Below are 18,942 nucleotides of genomic sequence, written 5' to 3' on the forward strand. Positions count from 1 at the left end.
GCCAAAACATCAAGAATTAAATCAAGTCATCCTTGGTTATGTAGAGACCAATATGGTGATGAAAGACAAGAGAGCCAACATGGCAGATGGTGCTGAACTGCTGGCACTCAGGCTGTTCTGGTGCTTCATCATCTGTCACAAGGCAAAGGTATGCCTGCGCCTGATGAAGGAGCCCCACACACTAGCTCTGCTGCTGCACGTGATTGTTCAGCCTTGCTCTCACCCTCCTGCCTCCCAGACCTCCTGGAATCCCTCTGCTGAGAAGTTCCAGGATTAGCAATCTGAATTAATATCCAGAAGCAAACAATAGCTGGATTTGCAAATAGCTGGCTAGGTGTTGCCCAAGATATCACTCCACAAGAGCAGCTTCTCCATGCCTTTGTCCCTTTATTGGCAATGACATCTAAAGGCAGGGTTGGCTCTGCTGAGAGTGCTCTGAATGTGGGCTTTATGTCTGTACAGACCTGGCAAGACTGCACTATCCCAACCACATTATTGCAACATTTCCTCCACCCAAGAAGCCAAGGGGACAGGTATTTCGTGATTTTTATTTTTTTTTAATAAATCTTCCAAGTGAATAAAAATGAAGGAATCCTTTCAAAGTCCAAAAAGATTGAACTTCACAAAGACAACATAAACAAACAGAAAAAAACACTCTGTAAAGAGGGGGATGCTTGAACACTTCTTTGAGAGGGACCAACATGACTTCTTGACTACTTACTGTTCCCAGCATCACTAAAAGAGTAGATGAGACGTCTGTGCTAAGTAAACAGCATCTGCCATCTCCACAGGCTGTTTGAAAGTGCTGACTAGCTGGTGAAAAGATTAACACCGTCTGACTCCTCTACTAATAACTGATTTGTTACTCAGGCTTGGCAGTGCCCTCCTAATTGTCAGTTAGAACTGCTGACATTCCTGAATATTGCTCTTCAGATGTAAATAACATATATTTGAGGGTATTGTGGCCTCTGTTTTGATCATGCAAGTTCAGGTGAGTTCACTCACCTGAAAGGACCAAAACCAATTTTACCTCAGCTGGTACATCTACTTCATAACTAATTTGTTGATATAATTGTCTCCCTTAAAAGGGGATATTTTAAATCACATATTTGATATTTTGGAAAGTATCGAGTTAGGATGGGATGGGTAAGATGCTTCAGATTTGGTTTAGTCTTTGGGTAACCTTAAGCAGCATTTTCTGCATGTCGAAGAGTGATGTCTGAGCAGGGCTGTGACTAGAAACAGTTCTTTTGAGAAGCAAAAAATGTAGACAATTCCATATTCTTATCAGAAAAAAACAAATGTTGAAAGGACGCAGCTATGTTTTGCCTATGATTTGTTTATGTAGATTATATACCAACTAAAAAAATGTGCATTTTCTTAAATACTTGTTAAGGTTATTTATGCCACTGTCTTTTAAAATAGTCTGGGAAAAATGTTCTTACGAAAATCATAATTGTGTAGTTGTTTTAAGTTCAGAAAATGAAGTAACAAAAAGTTGTGGGTTTATTCTGTTTTCCCCTATTTTATTTTATTTTATTTTATTTTATTTTATTTTATTTTATTATTTTATTTTATTTTAGTTATTTTATTTTATTTTTATTTCGTTTCAATTAATTTCATTTCATTTCTTTTTATTTTATTACCATAGCTCTGCTGAGCCAATCTATGCTTTCAGGATGCTAGCTTCTGACAACTGTACTTCACTAGCCTTGGGAGGATGATGGTGGTTCAATCACCCATTAATCCCATGGCAGCTAATGGCTGAAATCTGCAGATCAGGTCCCTCTTGTTGACCAGATTGTACAAATCTGTACGTGTGGGTTTGGGGTTTTTTTTTCACTGATTCCTTTGAAAGCTTTTTAATTTGAATGTGCAACATTCATGTGTCAGTCATTCTGAGTCTCAGCACAAATCCTCACCTGTCCTCCTGTGATCCTCCCATCTGGTGGAAAAGCCTTCACATTTTTCACCTACATAAGAAAAATCACTCACAGAAATGACAGGGTTTCAATGAAATCTGCTCCTGTGAGACAGTCATGACAGTTTATTTGGTACTTGACCTTGTTCATAACAGAAGGCCAAAATGCAGTGAGCACAAAAGCTGACCAAGGACGCATTGCACCTTGTCTGGCTGGGTGCTGAGCATCCCTGAGCAGGGGGCCCTCCTCAGGCGTGACCCTTGGGAAGCATACAATTGGTCCTGCAGGCAGCATGCAGTGGGATTGGGACACTTCAGCCCAGTCCCTCTTTGCCTTGTGTGCAACTTTGAAATGTCCACATTTTCTACACACCAAAATTCCAAGTATTTTCTCCATGTAAAAACAGTAATTAGTGAGAAATGAAAACAGCAGACCTCTGATGAACACAACTATTTGTTCTCTAAATGAGAAAAGTACAGTATAATTTTACTTGCTTTGATTTCTTTCCTCCCTGCTTGCATTTTTTCTTTTTCATAAGACTGTGTGGACACTGAGCAATCTGTCTCTCTAATGAATATAGACGGTAGCAGTAGGCAGGGATTTGCTTATTTGCATCCATTACACCTCTGTGAAATTCATTACCCAATTATGTTACACTGAAAGGTTCTTGGAAGATGGTCAAAACACTTGTGAACCTGGGCTGTCACAGCCTGATGAGTATTGCATGCAGGTCCGAACTGCATAGTCATTATTCAGCCTTTATCCGGGCAAAATTCCCCATGCAGTGAATGCCTGGGAAGAGGCTGAGGTTTGTGAAGATAGGCATTGAGCGGGGAGCCATTATCTCCTACAGCAACAGCTATGGCTCCCACAGCTGGCTGAGGACCACTCAGATTTGGCAATAGCCCCTAAGAGTCAGCTAAACTCTTAGCTGATGCACAGGAAAAACACTGTGGAAAGGGATTTTTGAGTGTATTAGGAAGCCCCTACCAGTGCTTCCAGTGAAGCTAGGGGCTGATATTAGCATATACATACCGATATCAGTACGTATATCAGTATACTGATACACAACAGTGTGCAGCAGCCAGAGCTCTACCCACCTCAGCGGTTCTCTTGAGTCACCTCCCTCATCTGGGCCTGGCTGCTGTCAATACCTAGGGAAACAGCAGGAAAACACCATTAAAAGGCAAAACAAAAAAGTGTACAGGTTTAACTAGGCATAGAAAGTATTCACACCCTCAGGACTTACTGCACAGTGAGGCAGAGGAGACAAGCCTTCCCTCAGAAGACACTGGCCACAAAGAGCCTTCCCCATGCAGCCTTTTGATGGCCTGAAATCTGAAGTCCCCCTCTTCAGGGAGAGAGAAGAAAAAATACCCGTGTATTCCCACTGTCCCCCTGGGAGGCAGAAGAGGGCAAAATACTCAGACTTCCATCAGCTGTGTGATAGCTGTGTAGCCTGGATGTGGTTCATTAGGCCTGGCATCCTTATCTTCCAGTCATCTTGCAGTTTCTGATAACTGGTCATCAGATGAGTGGTCATTCTGTTTCTACATCATCTGTGCTCCTCTGCTTCTCTGGATGCTCCTGGTGTGAGCAAAGTCCCAACCCTGCAAGAATAAGCTCATAAAATGAATAACTGGGACTCCAGGGTTCAAAGCTATTGAACCCCAGGTCTGGACTAAACCTTTTCTTTTTGAATTTGTTTTTTTTTTCTAAGATCTCATCAACATATATGTCTCTTCTGAAGTATCCATTGAGTGAAGTGCCTACTACCTAAATTGAAACAAGGCCAATTATTCTCCAAATGTTTTTCATGAGCACAGCAAACAGGCATCCCCCCACAACACCTGAGATCCAGCCAGTGAAGCTGTCTGCTGCTGCCCTATAGCCATAACACATAGAAAGCGCAAGGTGCAAGCCCTCAGCATCACACCAACAACAGCAGCATCACCACCATACCCAGCACAAGTCAGTCACACTAAAGGGGACCCAGTGGCCAGCACCACTTACCCCCAGTGCAGTCTGCGGTCTGACAAGGGATGTTCAAATGAATGTTTATGAAAAGAAAAAAGGAACCCTTCCTTTGCCCCAGGGGCTGAGGGACTCTCTTGTTTGATGTGTTTGTAAACAAACTTCTATTTCCAAGAAGGCTGTTTCCTGTTAGACCCTATTAAACACTCCTCCTTCTGCCCTGGCTTCCTGTGTTTGAAAGACCTGAGTGCTGTTTGTCATTTCACCATATCCAAAAACCCTAACCAAAGGAAAAGCTCATTTACAGCTGCATGAAATGGATGTAAACAATGACAAGTACACTCAGAGCAACAAGCATGCAGAGACCCCCAGAGTGTTTCGGTTATGAGAACAGACAAGACCGGACCAGAACTGTTGTGGGGGCCAGGACACATCCACAAAACCAGCATTTTAGTGCTGAGAAAAGTGGAAAGGAATAGCAGGGAGGAATTTTCCTTCTACAGCTTCAAAATGTCTGGACACCTACTCTAGACCCCTTTAATCTTATTTATAAATAAATAGGAGCATTACCTAAGGTACAATCTCCATTTTCTGCGACTATCATCTTCTCCTTCTTATTCCCAGCCAGCTTTAATCCCCTTCATATTATTGACGCTTTCTGCATGTAAGAATATCTATTTCTGCACAATAAATAGGTGGAGCAGCAACTCAGTTTTTCTTTCTAAACATTTCTTTGACATTTTTTAGGAAGGGTTTTCCGTAAGGTTTATCTAAGAGATCTCTAAAGCAACCTTGGTGAACTGTTGACTTGCCTGCAACCTTTTGAATTCATCACCATCCACTCTTAACCACTGGGTTAAGGTTCTGTTAGTCAAAAGTTCACACTGTTCAGATGAAGGTACAAGTGTCATGTGGCACATCACATAAATTAAGTTGGGTATCAGGTTGGACATCTCCAAATCCTTCACTTAGGTGAAAGAACATCCTGTGACATGCTCACCCATGTGATCTGCAAGTATTTATAAATAATTTGCAGCTCAAAATCAATTTCTAGTTGGATTTCATGTCTGGTTTAGAATAGGAGTGAAATTCAAAAACTTCACAATGTGTTTACAAGCAATTTGGAAACAGTAAAGAAGGCCAAAGTAGTGCCTGTGTATCCATTGCAATTAGCTCACAATTAGCATCTGTACATTGGACTTGCACGGATAGATGTAAGTTTGGTTTTCAAAAAAAACCCACTACCTTGAAGGCTAGAATTACCTTCCAGGAAAACCTTACAGGTTTTCCACTGAATAGTTATATTGACAAAGACACCTAAACTGAAAATATTTAAATGTCATTGCATCGTATAATCAATGAATAAACAATCGTTGCATAAAATACACTTGCATGGAAAAAACAGTCTGCTTTGCTCTGATTCAATTATTTCCATCATGTGTAAATGTTGAGGTCAGTGAACTTTGCCACTGACTTTTACAGGACTCCGGATCTGCTCCTAGGAACCGACCAGTGGAAAGGTCAAATTTCTTAAGATTAAATACAGACATTACACATTGGCATTATGAACTCCTTCACACTGTCAAATGATTAAGATTTTGCACCATATTTCTTTTAAAAGCATGTCTACTTTGTTAAGACCTTTAAAACAGTAAGGCAAGAGTGAAGGTAAGTTAAATATGAAAGCAGCTCATCACAAGTCTAGGGGCATTTATTACTAGGCACATTTATTACTCTGCACAAGTTATCATATTTCTTTTTACACACAATCCATATCATTTTACTTCCCACCTTGTGCATCTTCTCTTCAGGAGACACCAGGGTCCATATTGCACTAACAGAAGCAGTTTGTCTTACACAATCATTTAAACTATCAGTTAAAATGTTCTGTGACAAGTACTAGAAATATCAGCAGAAGTCCCCATGTTTTCTATCCAGACGTGTTGATCTACATGAGGTGGTCTTTACTACTAAATTTCATCTCACTGAAAGGAAGGAAAACATGTTCAACAGATAACCTGGATATTAAAACTGCAATTGTATGTAATTATATATCTTTAATGCTTATTGAGAAGAAATGTTCCAGAAAACATGTCTCTTTCTCAGTGCTTGCAAAGGGTAGTGCCTACATGATACAGAGCTGGCATGGGACAAGGAAGCAAAAGACCTAAAGAATGGGGAGACTTCCATTTTCATACTCTGGTTTTCCAGAAGTAAGCTTGAAGCTAGTCTTTTCTGTTTAAAGCTAAAGAGGATTCAATTCCAGAAATATCCTGGCTCAAGATCAGTTCTCACAGGATTGCTTCTCTGCTTCTGTGTTATTAATGTTCTATAAGCGACATTACACTCAAGTAACCAATAAATGATAAAACAGAAGGACACCATGCCAGAAAGGCTTCTAAAGAAAAATAACAGTTGGAGCTATTTGTTGCTGTGTAAAAAAGGGGTGCTTATCATAATTTTTTTTCAAGTAGAATAATTTCTTAAGATTTGCCTTTGCTATTTTAACTCATGACAGTGCTATTATTTTAAGCATAGGTTGCCAGGTCTAGAAAAGAAGGACCTGAAAGTTACTGAACAGGAAAACAGGCAGTGAGAGACCTCTTATCAACAACAAGTACGTTGAATCTCACTCAGAATATTCCTCTGTTTAAAACACTTGGTTCTGGAATGCTCACATCTACTGAGGTTATTGTGCAGACAAAGGCCACAGCTTTCTCCAAATCACGCTCACACAGAGGGTGCTGCAGGAAACTCATGAAGACAACGTTGTTCTCTGACCTAAATGCTTTTCTTGTTGCACAATTGTGCTGAGTGTTCCCAGGGAATTCAGGATGAAATCCAAAAGCAAGCAAATTTTCTAGCAGTCTGTTACAATTCACAACTCAACGAAACCTTCCAATTAGCAACAGTAATAGCAAGAAGGAAGTCAACCAATTGGAAAAAAAACATAAATACAAGGATCCCCAGTTTAATTTCATGTAAATGTCATTCTACACAATATACTGAGAAGTGAATGTGAAAAATACAAAGTATCTGAAGGCAAACACAGGATTTAACTCTGCCAGGATTAAATTTTTGGCAGGAAATTCCATGTGAATTCTACTGACCTTACTACAAGGGCTGGTGTCAATAGAATCTTTTTATTAAACCTGTTTCTAAAGGTGATGATCCACCTTCTCTGCAACATCCCTTGCAGTTACGAAGCTGTAATCAAACACAAATGCAGACATCTCTTTTTCAAGTCAGCGCCTAATCCATTTCCATGTCACCAGGAGCTCTACATGCAAGGAGGCCAGGCTCCCCCCAGGCTCCTCTATCACCCTGAGCACCGCAGTGCAATTAACGTGTCTGAACCTGATTCCACTTGCTAATGTGTAATCTTGCCATGAACTCACTACATCAAGAGATCTCTTCTCTGTGCCAAAACAGCTGCAAAGTGCAGAAGAAACTTGAGCAGATAAGATTTCTATCAAGAAGTTATTTCTAGCTTAGAAGCCTCACCACAGACTCACTGCTTTCTCTCTCAAGCAGGAGAATGAAGCCATTTTTCTCATGTCCTTCCAGTTAAGGAAGTGGTATGTGTCTGAGCGGTTATTTTGATTTGAGCATTGCCCTGAATTGTTCTGTCTTCATATGCAACTGCAGACAGACTGCTTTTTCCCCTCTTCCAGCAAGTACTTTTGCTCAAGTGCATACTGCTAGAAAAGCTGGGTTGAACACAGCATATTCATCTCATACATGTACTTCTACCCAGCCTGTATGCAAGTTCAAGCACTGTATCTTTCTATTCTTATTTTCTACAGATTGTCAGATAACTTTATTTTTCTTCTGTATTTCATTTGAAGAGCCTCCTGATCAGAATTCATCTCCCCCACGATCTTCTCCAGTTCTTTAGAGCATTCTTGCTTTTCCAAGTTATTTTTTACAGCTTAACTCCGGCAAAGTTATCACTATTCCCCTTCTCTTTTGATAGCAGCTTCCAGCCATGGGGCACTGCACTGCTTCCCAAGTTATGGATTCCACCCAGGGCTGTGGCCTTAGTCTCTCTAGGCCCTGCTGAGCAATGTGGATGCCACTTTTTCCACCTCTTTCTAGAAAAAAAGACACAGTCCATTCAAGGTTAATATAATACCAATTCAGAACTTCTCAATTATTTTTCCATTACAGTACAAACTTTCCCAGATCAAACTGGAGGGAAATAAGTTTGCTCTAAGGCAAAAAAAAAAACAAAAACAGGATGGGAGCATTTTCTCTTTCCCATGCCTTTAATTTAGCTGAAAAAGTTGTCACTTAAATACCAGCAATTGCCTTCTGGACCAATGGCTTTTTCTCTGTTACTTGCAATCAGAGCAACTCCTAACATTTGACTGAAGAAAGAGGAAAGTCAGTGTCAGCTAGAAAGTTGCATTCCCACCAAAGCCCTTGCTTTAGATACTCACTGTGTAATCCTTTTGTTTTATTGACAGTACTCTACCCTCTTAATAGAACCATGAGCAGCAAGGGGGCAAGCACCCTTCTGCACCACAGTCCCTGCAGCAAACATAGTTGGGTGTAACCTTCATGCACCATCTTGTGAAAAAAGGATTTGTGTGTGTTGGAGTCAAGCCTGAGGAATAATTTCACTGTTGCAAAGTAGAGTCCTTAAGTCAGAATTTATAGCAAAGAAGAAAGACATAGCAGGACAGGTCAAACAGAAAAATATTAATAAAGTCTTCGCTGGTGTTTGGTTTGCAATAAAAGACATGAAAGGTGTTGTGCCAATGTGTGTTTTGGGTTTGAATAGCAAGCTTTTGGTAGCAGGAGGGCTACAGAGGTGGCTTCTGTAAAAAGCTGCTAGAAGCTTCCTCTATGTCAGCCAGAGCCAATGCCAGCCAGCTTCAGGATGGGCCCAATGCTGGCCAAGGCTGAGCACATCATTGATGGTGGCAGTGCTTCTGGGATAACATGTTTAAGAAAACGTAAAAGCTGGGAGAAAGGAGAGAGAATATGTGAGAACAACAACTCTGCAGACACCAAGACCAGTGCAGGAGAGGAGGACATGCTCCAGGCATGGGAGCATAGATTCCCCTGCAGCCTGTGGTGCAGAGCATGGTGAGGTAGCTGTGCATGGTGAGGCAGCACATGGAGGCCCATGGAGGAGCAGATCTCCACCTGCAGCCCATGGAGGACGCCATGTCAGAGCAGGCGGATGCCCAAAGGAGGCTGTGATGCCATGGAAGCCCTGTGGAGAGAGGAGCCCACCCTGGAGCAGGTTTGCTGCAGAACTTGTGAGCCAGTGGGGGACCCACACTGGAGCAGTCTGCTCCTTAAGGATTGCGCCCATGGAAGGGACCCACACTGGAGCAGTCCATGGAGGATTGTCTCCCAGGGGAGGGATTCCACACTGGAGCAGGGGAAGAGTGTGAGGAGCCCTCCCATAAGGAGGAAGGAGCAGCAGAGACAATGTGCGATGAACTGAACAGAACCCCCATTTCCCATTCACCTGAGCTGCTGCAGGGAGGAGGTAGAGAAATTCAGGAATGAACTTGAGATCAGGAAGAAGGGAGGAGTGGTGGGAGGAGTTTTTTAGGGTTTGGTTTTCTCTCTCACTATCTGACTCTGATTTTGATTGGTAATAAATTAAAACTCAAGTCATCCGTTTTGCCCTTGACGGTATTGCCAAATGATCCCTCCCTGTACTTATCTCAATCCACAACCCTTTCATCACATTTTTTTCTCCCCCATCCAGCTAAGGAGGAGGACTGATAGAGCAGCTTTGGTAGGCATCTGGTATCCAGCTAGGGTCAGCTCACCACAGGACGTAACATAGATTTCTAAGTGCTCAGTGCTTCTTGGTCAAAAACTTCAGGCCTGATGGCTCCACGGTACAGATGGACATGTTACCTGCTTCTCTCCTCAGCAACCAGAAACCTGGGAGCCCTCAGGACCAGGAAGACAACCAGAGTCCCTGCCAGAGGAACACATCCTGAGAGTGCTGTGAGGGCCATGCCTAAGTGGTGCCTGCAGTCGTCTTTTATGAGAGAGCAGACCTGCTAGCTCACTGCTGCCCTGAGATACCCCAGGTTTGGTGAAGGCTGAGGTGGGAGAAAAATGTGAAAACATTTGACAATTCTAGTTGGAAAGATGTTTTATAACTTCCCTTAGCCTGTGAAAAATAAAGCTGAATCCATACATAGAAAAACTGTAAAAAGCAGGGGGAATACAGTTCAGCAGCATCCTTGTTAGCATGCTCAGCCCTGTAGCCGGGGATCGTTTCTCTGGGGAGGGAATCGGCTTTCATCCTCTGAGCTATTGGCCTATAAAATACTCATTACTGTCATTGTATGGTAGTTTGTATCCAAGGCTAAAGTTCAGCCAATGATATCTGGCCAAATTGCAGCACTTTTTAAACGGCAAGGATGCCAACTCCAACACTTTTTACTTTAATGTTTTTATGCTGTATCATAGCAATCCTTGCTACCATAGAACTCCAATTATAGATCAAATTTATACACATTCATATGTATGTATGCATGTGTTTAGTTATGCATGTTCCTCCTAGACATGTGGGCAGGGAACCAGTCACATAACTGCCTCTTGCAGCAGACAGAGCAAGTGGTACCTGGGCACGCAGGGTGGCTCAGACATGACATGCAGCCTGCAAAGGCCTCTCCTCTAATGCATTTTTTACAGCTGAAATCTTCACCACAATCTCTTTTTCGTGTTACTCTGCTCTCCTAGATGCTTTAATTAGCTGGGGATGTTACTGGGTGAAGCGATGCATCAGTGCTTTCCTCAATGAGGAGAGCTTTTCCCCGGCGTGTCTCTGGCAAGCCCACACTTGGGGAAAGCATGCCCCTCCAGCAAAGAGGGGCCTCTCTTGGCCCTCAGCAGAACTGCTTTTATCACAGGCAGGCATGCTGGTACTTCTGAGCTGGATTCCTCGTTCAGAAGAGAGGCTCTGGTGGGAACATCAGAAGCACCCATGAGAAGAGCTGGAATAACAGAAGTGCAGCTCTTTCTCTTCTTCAGAAACAGCCTTTCTGCTTTTCCTGGACCTAACTAGATCCTGCATCATTTTCCCCTTTGTTTCAAAGCCATTTGTGGTGTCCAGGCCTGTCTGACCCTGTAAACTTCTGCAACAGAAGTACATAATCTACCCTAAAGTCTAAGACATGAAAGGTGAAGGCAGCAATGATTGGTCTCCCTAAAACTAGTCACACATTTTCATCCTACCCTGCATGCCCGTGACATATCAGACTTCAATTTACTAAGTTTTTACATGCATCTGATTAAATTTAATCATCTCACTAACACCATTCAGCCAAAGGCAATGTCCCTGAACCTCAGCGACAGTGGCTCAGGTTTGGAAACTTGCATTTAGACTGTAAGCTAGTGAAACATTTCATGACAACAAATGACTTGTGTAACCAGATGATACAAAACCTGACCTTTTAATCTACAACCAGAGCCCAAAATGCCTCTCTGTTCAAACTGCTACTACATCATCATCGGGAGACCCACTCCTGGGTTATGTCCATGGAAATCATATGTGACAAAACAGCACTGCTGCCACAGGCAGGTTTGGGTTACACACCCTTTCTCGTTCACTGAATTCTTGCAGTCTTCCCTTGAACTGCCCCTATGGTTCAATGTAGAAAATGCCTTTTCAGTCTGGTATCTACATCTCTTAAAGTAAATCTATAAAATGGTCCTGATCCAAACACGAGACAGTACCCAATATCTCAGTGCATTGTAACATGGGGAAACAGGCCCAAGGTGTTCAGTAGCTAGCAGAAGACTGTATCCATTGGTGTGAACATTATAGAATCATAGAATTATTTGGGTTGGAAGGAACCTTTAAAGATCATCTAGTTCCAAACCCCCTGGCATGGGCAGGGGCATCTTCCACTAGACTTGGCTTCTGAAAGCCCTGTCCAGCCTGGCCTTGAACACTGCCAGGGATGGGCAGCCACTGCCTTTGGGGTTTTCAGGTTTGTGGAAAGATCAATGCACTTGGTGAAGTGATACAAAAGTAACCAGAAATTTTGCAACCTCTTACTGTCTAGCAAAATTATTTGCTGGCAGGAGGTGGGGCGGACTTTGTCATAAACTTAATCCATCCAGTCCAACATAACCATTTCATTTTGGTGTACCTTAATTCCACCTTCCTGGTTTTTTGCATGGCTGTGGAACACTTGCATGGTGATATGGCAATGGTTTCTGCCAGCCTGTATATTTATAATTAACCCTAATGCTCAGATCAAAGAGCGTTATCTGTCCTTGGTTCTTTTGTGATACTACAGTGGAGGAAAAACAAAAGAAAACCCTAACTAGGAACATCCCATTACTTTGTTAGCTGTGTGATAGGAGGGGAAGCAAGGAGGAGGTGAGAGCAGCCCCTAGGCCTGCATCCCTCTCCTGATGCTCAGAAATCACATTCCAGATGGTTGACTAGGCTCCCAAGGGCTGATTGCACATGCATGCGCCAAAGGAGGTAACACAGTATTTTACAAGACTTAAGAAAAGAAGGAAATCAAATACCCCTTTTGGGAGGGCCCCTCCAAATGCTAGAAACATGTATCAGTTATTTCATTTCAGAGTAACGTAAAAAATATCCATCTTTTAAAACTCTGTGTCTGAAGGCACCCTCTCTCAGGATCCAGCTTTAACATGAAGAGGCTCCCTCCAGAGAAGCGAGTCTTGCTGGAGGCATCCAGAGACCTGCAAGTTTTGTAGGTGTTGCTAGGGCTGGGAAGAATTGGTTCATGAATTCACCTGGTGACACCCCTTGTTTAATAAAGCTTGTACAGCACAAAAACAGCTGAGGAGAGACAGCAACTGACATGGTGGAAGCAGCAGAACAAGTAGTAGATGGAAACACAAACTGCTGGAAGACATGCTCCAGCAAACCACCAGCTAGGTGCGTGCTGCTATAGCCCTTAGTGCTGTCTCCTGCCACGGTGCTCCACCAACAGGCCAGGCTGCTCTCATGCACTCTGCCAAAGGCCTGGGAGGATACACGCTCCACAGGAAATACAAGAAAACTGAAGGGAATTGGCAAAATTCTCAGATTATGAAGACTGTTAGGATAAAATACACTGGAATAAACAAGGATGGAAGTGGCATTCCTGCTTCACAAAATGTGCCAGCAGTTCTAAGACTTCGCTGCCTGAACTTTAGCCCTGGTTGAAAACTTACGTGTAACTATGGTAATGAGTATTTTTCAGGCCAAGAACAATAGCTCATGGGATATAGAGGAGTATTTCCCAGCACAGATTATCTTGATCTCCAGTGCAGTGCTGGGTGTTTTTTTGTAGGAACGTGGCAATATGTTAGCTTTCTAACCTCAAACTCTGCATATATATCACTGCACGAGGTTTGTTTGCACATGTTTCTTATATCTTGCATGTTTAATTACTTAAAGATTTATTGCTGTCATTAAACACTACTGCTCTACATTTGAGAGGCTCCGGGAGCAAATGGAAGTGACTTGGAACAGTTTCCTCTCTTTGCCTGGTGAGGAATTAGAAGGTTCAGAAGTGTAGGCGCTCCTCCACATCTCTATGAGCTGCCCATGGGCACCTACATAGCCTGCACTCCGTCAGAGTGGGAGAAGGGGGCAAGTACACACAGGACTGAGCTAGCTCCTGTTTCATCATATCAGACTTAAACTCGGCCTTTTCCCTAAGCAATGCAGGGCCTCCCTGTTCCCCTCACAGAACTCCTGCTCATTCCCGTGTTGTCCACAGCCTTTGGAAAAGGACAGCCTGGCATGCTGTCATGGAGGCTAGAGGAGCATTTTATATAGGTGAAGAGTTAAGTTGTTGTGAAAGTGATATTGCAGAAGGCAAGTTTCAGATTTCCCAGTATTGGGAGTTTTAAGTCAATTATACTTCAAGTCTTTAAGCACTGACTTCATATTCTGGAACTATTAGGAACCACTAACCTGCCTACCTTACAGCAATGAATTTTTCAGATACTTTGAAGATGTGGCAGCAATGCTGCTTTTCCTATGCAGTCTGATGGCTCCCATCAAATCAGCCATTACATCCCAGTTCTACTTACATGAACTGTGGCAAGGTGAGGGCTGGAGAAGTGGCACCATTGGCACATGGGGCAGCTATCCAAAACCTCTATGTATGTGCAACCTTCCATCACTCACATCTCTCCTTGGTGCCACTTATGCCAATAGCAAACTTTGACATGGGAAAGGATGGGTACATCCAGAGCGCAACACTGAGTCCTGCAAGCTGGTGTGGGCAGGCTTGCTTCGTGGAGGGAGGGATGCAAACCCAGGGTAGCCCCTGCAGTAAGTTTGCACAGGGACAGGCAGTGAACAGCTCTGCCAGTGCTGTGTCATGCCTGCAGGCACTGCAGGTGCAGGATGGGCCCCAGGCATAGTCAGTGCTGTCCCTCAGTGAGGGGTCTCTGCACAAATGCTACATGTCAAGTCTCTTCAAACAGAGGTAGTGAAGCATTTGGACTCTGATAACAAGCCATACTTGAAGACTAGTGCAAGGTCAGAAGGCTGTTTGTGGAGGGTTTGGTAGCTGTTTTTGTTCCTGCTATGCACTGCAAAAGTTGTGAGAGTCTATCAAATGTTATAAGCAGCTCTCCTTCTGTGGTTCACGCCTCAGGGACCCTTTGAGAGAAGGGCTCCTAATTTCCACCAGACATGCCTGCTGCAGCAAATCAGTACTTCAGTTTATCGGGGTTAGGCTTATTGGTGTTGGGCAGGTTGGAGGTTTTAGAGCAATCTGGGTATGGTAAACATCTGCATGAGTGCATAGGCCAGTTCTATCTACACAACACGCTGTGTAAAGTGACCCCAACCTAAATTTATCCTCTGGCCCTGCTATGGAATAGCAACTTTCAGAACAGATCAGGTATGTGTGTGGGTTTCAGAACCCATCAAAACATGGGCTTTGAGAACTACAGCTTTGCTGCCAAAGTGTGACAAGAAGCCCTTGCAGATTGCGGGTGGAAAGTTAGCAATGCTGCAATTCATATCCCCAGAGCAGCCAGCAGTCCCCCAGCTGCCCATAAACCATGTCCTGCTCTGCATGTAACCCTAATTTGCTTTACCTTGTCACATTAATCCAGAGAGATTCAATCTGTATCCCTACTACTTTTTGTAGTATTACTTCCCTAATGGTCCTTTAGTGTCAACCACCATACCATACCAACCACCATACTCCAAGTCAATGACCTGATAATAGCTTGGAGAGGATCACAGCCACAGTGCAATATTCAGATATGTGCAACCAGTAAATGAAATACTGTAACAACACTAACATTTGGATGGCATATGGCTTTTTTACAAAGGGGTTGCATCTCAAAAGTTCCTTGCTCAAATTACCTCAAATTTGGCCTCTAATCCACACTTGGAGAGAAGCTTTCAAGGGAATTCTGCTATTCCAATGAATTATTTGTGTATGTCCGCATTGGACAATGCAATGTACTGCAGAGCTTCTCAGTCTAACACTGGATGAGCTGGATTCCAAACCAGAAACAACACAGCTGCCCTAAACAGAAGAGGTGCTACCAGTATTGAAACTTATCTCCTCACACACTCTGTCATTGACAGGAAGTTTCAGTTTGAGCTTGCTCAGGACCCAGCAAGGCACCATACTGCCCTGTACAGGCATGACTTCAGAATACAGACAATACTGTAAGATACTATGCTAGCCTTATTTTTAGCCTGACTTCCTAATGAAATTAAACTCCCGTAATAACAGTGTTTTTGTCTGTCAATCCCATGACCCTCTCAAAAATTTTTTAACCTGTTGGCTTCCTTGCCAACACCTTGGATAGAGATGGAAGCAACATGTGACTTGACATTAGGTGGCTATATAAAAGAAAAGAAACCAAATCAATGTTCCTGGTGAGGGGAGGGCTGCAGTGTGAGCTTACATTCAGTGCAGGAGAGAGCATTGGAGGGCACATGGGAGAGAGACCCAGAAAACCAGGCTGGCAGTGCACCAGGACGGCTCAGGACAGAGTGTGCCAAGGCCAGCCCTGGAGAGCAAGAATTGAGGATCTTTGAGCAAACCCTTCTCCCAAACATTTTAACATGTTTCAGGATCTAATAGAACCACATTGAAAAGCAGGGGCTTTTCACTACAAGTCTTGAAAAGCAGTTGTATTTTTCACATTGATTTCACACGGTGCAGCAAAGTTGAGAGTGGGGTTCCCCAGCTGCTGTCGCAGGTATCTCTGGTCCTCATGCTGCAGCAGCTAGGCCCTGGCTCTGTGGGGACCTGCACATGTGCAAAGGCCTTAAAAAAAAAAAAAAAAAAAAAATTCAGGGGTTGAGGAAGGAGGAATGCCAATTTTCTAAAGCAGAACCTTGTATAGAACGCAGGGCTTAATCTGGATGATTTATGAGTGGCCACTTCCGCCAGGCTGGGACAGGATTTATGCACCAGAGCGGGAAAGGCTGGGCAATTTCTGGCAGCTGCTTCAGAAAAAGTACAGAGAAATTCCTGATGGCCATTTCTCCCAACCTCCTGGCAAGGGAGAGACCAGGGGCATGGGGAAGCAGGGCACAAATCAGCGGTCTGGTGAGACCCATTAGACTGGCTTTAGCAAGTCTCAGATGGTGTGACTGCAGCTCAGTTCAGAGGCACTTCTCTGCAGCTGTGAACAGGCACCCTCAGGCTCCAGAAAGATGGATAGAGAAAACACAGAAGTGAAATTTATGCCACATCTTCTTATCTCCTTTTATCGCAACCATGATGCAAATTAGTCATAGCTTTAGTAAGTGGTTGCATAAGCATCGTATTAACTTTGTTCATATTTCCCCCAAAATATCAACAAATTGTTAGACTTGGAGTCACAGATTTATTTTCCAGGCACCATGGATTATTGGCAACTGGGGTGAAATCATTTATCATTTCACAATGAAGATAATCTAGTTAACAAACTAAATTTCTTCCAAAAGAAAGAAGCAACAATAAGCAAATAGGCAGTGACAATTGAAAGCTACAAGAGGATTTGGAGAAGAAATCAAATTTGGTTTGGCCCATTGTTTTTTGTGTTGCATTCTCTAGAACTCATTTGCTCTCCTCCAGAATATTCTATTTTACAAAGCATTACTCAAAGACAGAGGGAGAGACTGCATATTCACAGATGGAAAAGGTCTTTGGGGAGTTCAGTATACAAATTGCCCAAACCCTTCAGTCCTGTGAGCTTTTGATAGTCCCAGAAGACCCATCAGGGTGCACACCTCCTGCTGACTGCCGTAACTCTTTCTGAATGATATATGCATGACTGTTTCAATGGAAAGAAATATAGGTTCAATTACAAAATTAAAAATGAAATATAGGTTAAACTAAAAATTTTTGAGGGCAACAATAGGACAGAGGGGAGGAACTCTTGGAGGACGTGAAACCCCCCTAAACTGCGCAGCTTAGAATGATTTTGAAGTATGCCAGTGAAGCATATCAACAGGGCCTTTGGCAGGCCCTTGCTCAGCTCCTCCTCATTCCTAAGTGCCCTCCTAGGAAGAAGTAGCTCCTTGAATTCCTGTTTGAGCTGAAGAGGGACTTTCCTGATGCCTTTTCAAGCACTGGGCTTCTCCTGGCTTGAAACCTATCTTAAACCTGGGACCAGGAACGGGGCTCATTCTGTAAATAAAGTGAAATTCTTTCTTCCTAAGGAATATTCTCAGCCATGAACACTCTGTCTGGGGAAGGGCTGATAAACACCTGGAATCTCAAAATGCCAGTTTTATTATTTGTTTCTTCTAGCAAACAGCCTAATACACAGAGGGGATGAAAGACAACACCTGAGCATAGGGCTGCCAAAGATGACCAGCAAACAGCCCCTTGCCTGTATATACTGAAAGAAAAACCAGACCCACACAAGCTCCTCCATCTCCCCTACAAAGTCTGTCTCCATTGGGCTGAATGACACCACCTTGTAGTGCCCCCATGGAGACAATCAACTGCAAAAGACCCTGCACAGGACAGAGGGGAACACACCATAGCCCTTCTGCTGAAATACCCTTTACCGTGGGGTCTGTGTAGAGAAGGGTGGCAGGCACTCGGCAAACATCTGCTTCCCCAGCCTATCCTTTAGGAGATTTAAGTCCAGCGGGTTTCCCCTGGTGTGCTCAGCCTTTCCCAGTGGCTTCCTCTCCGTATGCTCTTTGGAATCCCAGCAATGTCCCTGAAACCATCTTGCTGCCGTCAGGCAAGGGTTCTCCATCAGGAGGTACTGGGAGAGAGCAGAACAGAATGGACAATGCTGAAATATAGGAGGAATGTATTTTCCCCAAAGCTTTATGCCCGGGGAGTGCCTGGGGATAGTCATGGGTCTAAAAACAGAGTAACAACCTAGCAAGAGTACGCTTTCCATTCTACCAGTCCCAGCAACTTATTTTGGCTGCTAGTCACCCTCCCCCTCCACAGAGGGCTGTGCTCAGGCTTTTTCTTGAGGTGACACAGTCATTACAAGCTAAAAGAAAAATGGATTGTAAACAAAGCCTTTTCTACCCGAACAACTGGAGGAAAATGTGTTTCTCTGCTCTTCAGTGGCTGAACAGTCAGAGCACCTGCGTGCAGCCAGAGAAACCATGGCCAGGTCCCTCTGAAGCTTGATAAAAAAAGCTCTCTGTGAAGTGTCCCCCTACATCAGCGTGTTCAGGAAAGCCATGGTTTCCTCCCCCCATAGCTTTTCTGCTTTGGGCCAACATGCATTTGCCAGATTGGAGAGAAAGAGAACAGTAGGATTGAGCCCACCCTCAGCAAGTTTTCCGATGACACCAAGCTGTGTCTTTCAGTTGATACCCTGGAGGGAAAGAATGCCATCCAGAGGGACCTTGACATGCTTGTGAGGTGGCCAATGCCAGCCTCATGTTCAACAAGGCCAAGTGCAAGGTCCTGCATCTGGGTCAGGGCAATCCTAGGCACAACTGCAGGCTGGGCAGGCACTGAATTGAGAGCAGCCCTGCGGAGAAGGACTTGGGGGGGTTGGTCGACATAAAGCTCGAAATGAGCTGTGCGCTTGCAGCCCAGAAAGCCAACCATATCCTGGCTGCACGACCAGCAGGTCGAGG

The sequence above is a fragment of the Pezoporus flaviventris genome, unplaced genomic scaffold (genome assembly GCF_033815535.1).
Source record: "Pezoporus flaviventris isolate CSIRO_AGI_PZ_B2104156 unplaced genomic scaffold, CSIRO_AGI_Pfla_v1 ptg000090l, whole genome shotgun sequence".
In the NCBI taxonomy this organism is placed as follows: domain Eukaryota; kingdom Metazoa; phylum Chordata; class Aves; order Psittaciformes; family Psittacidae; genus Pezoporus; species Pezoporus flaviventris.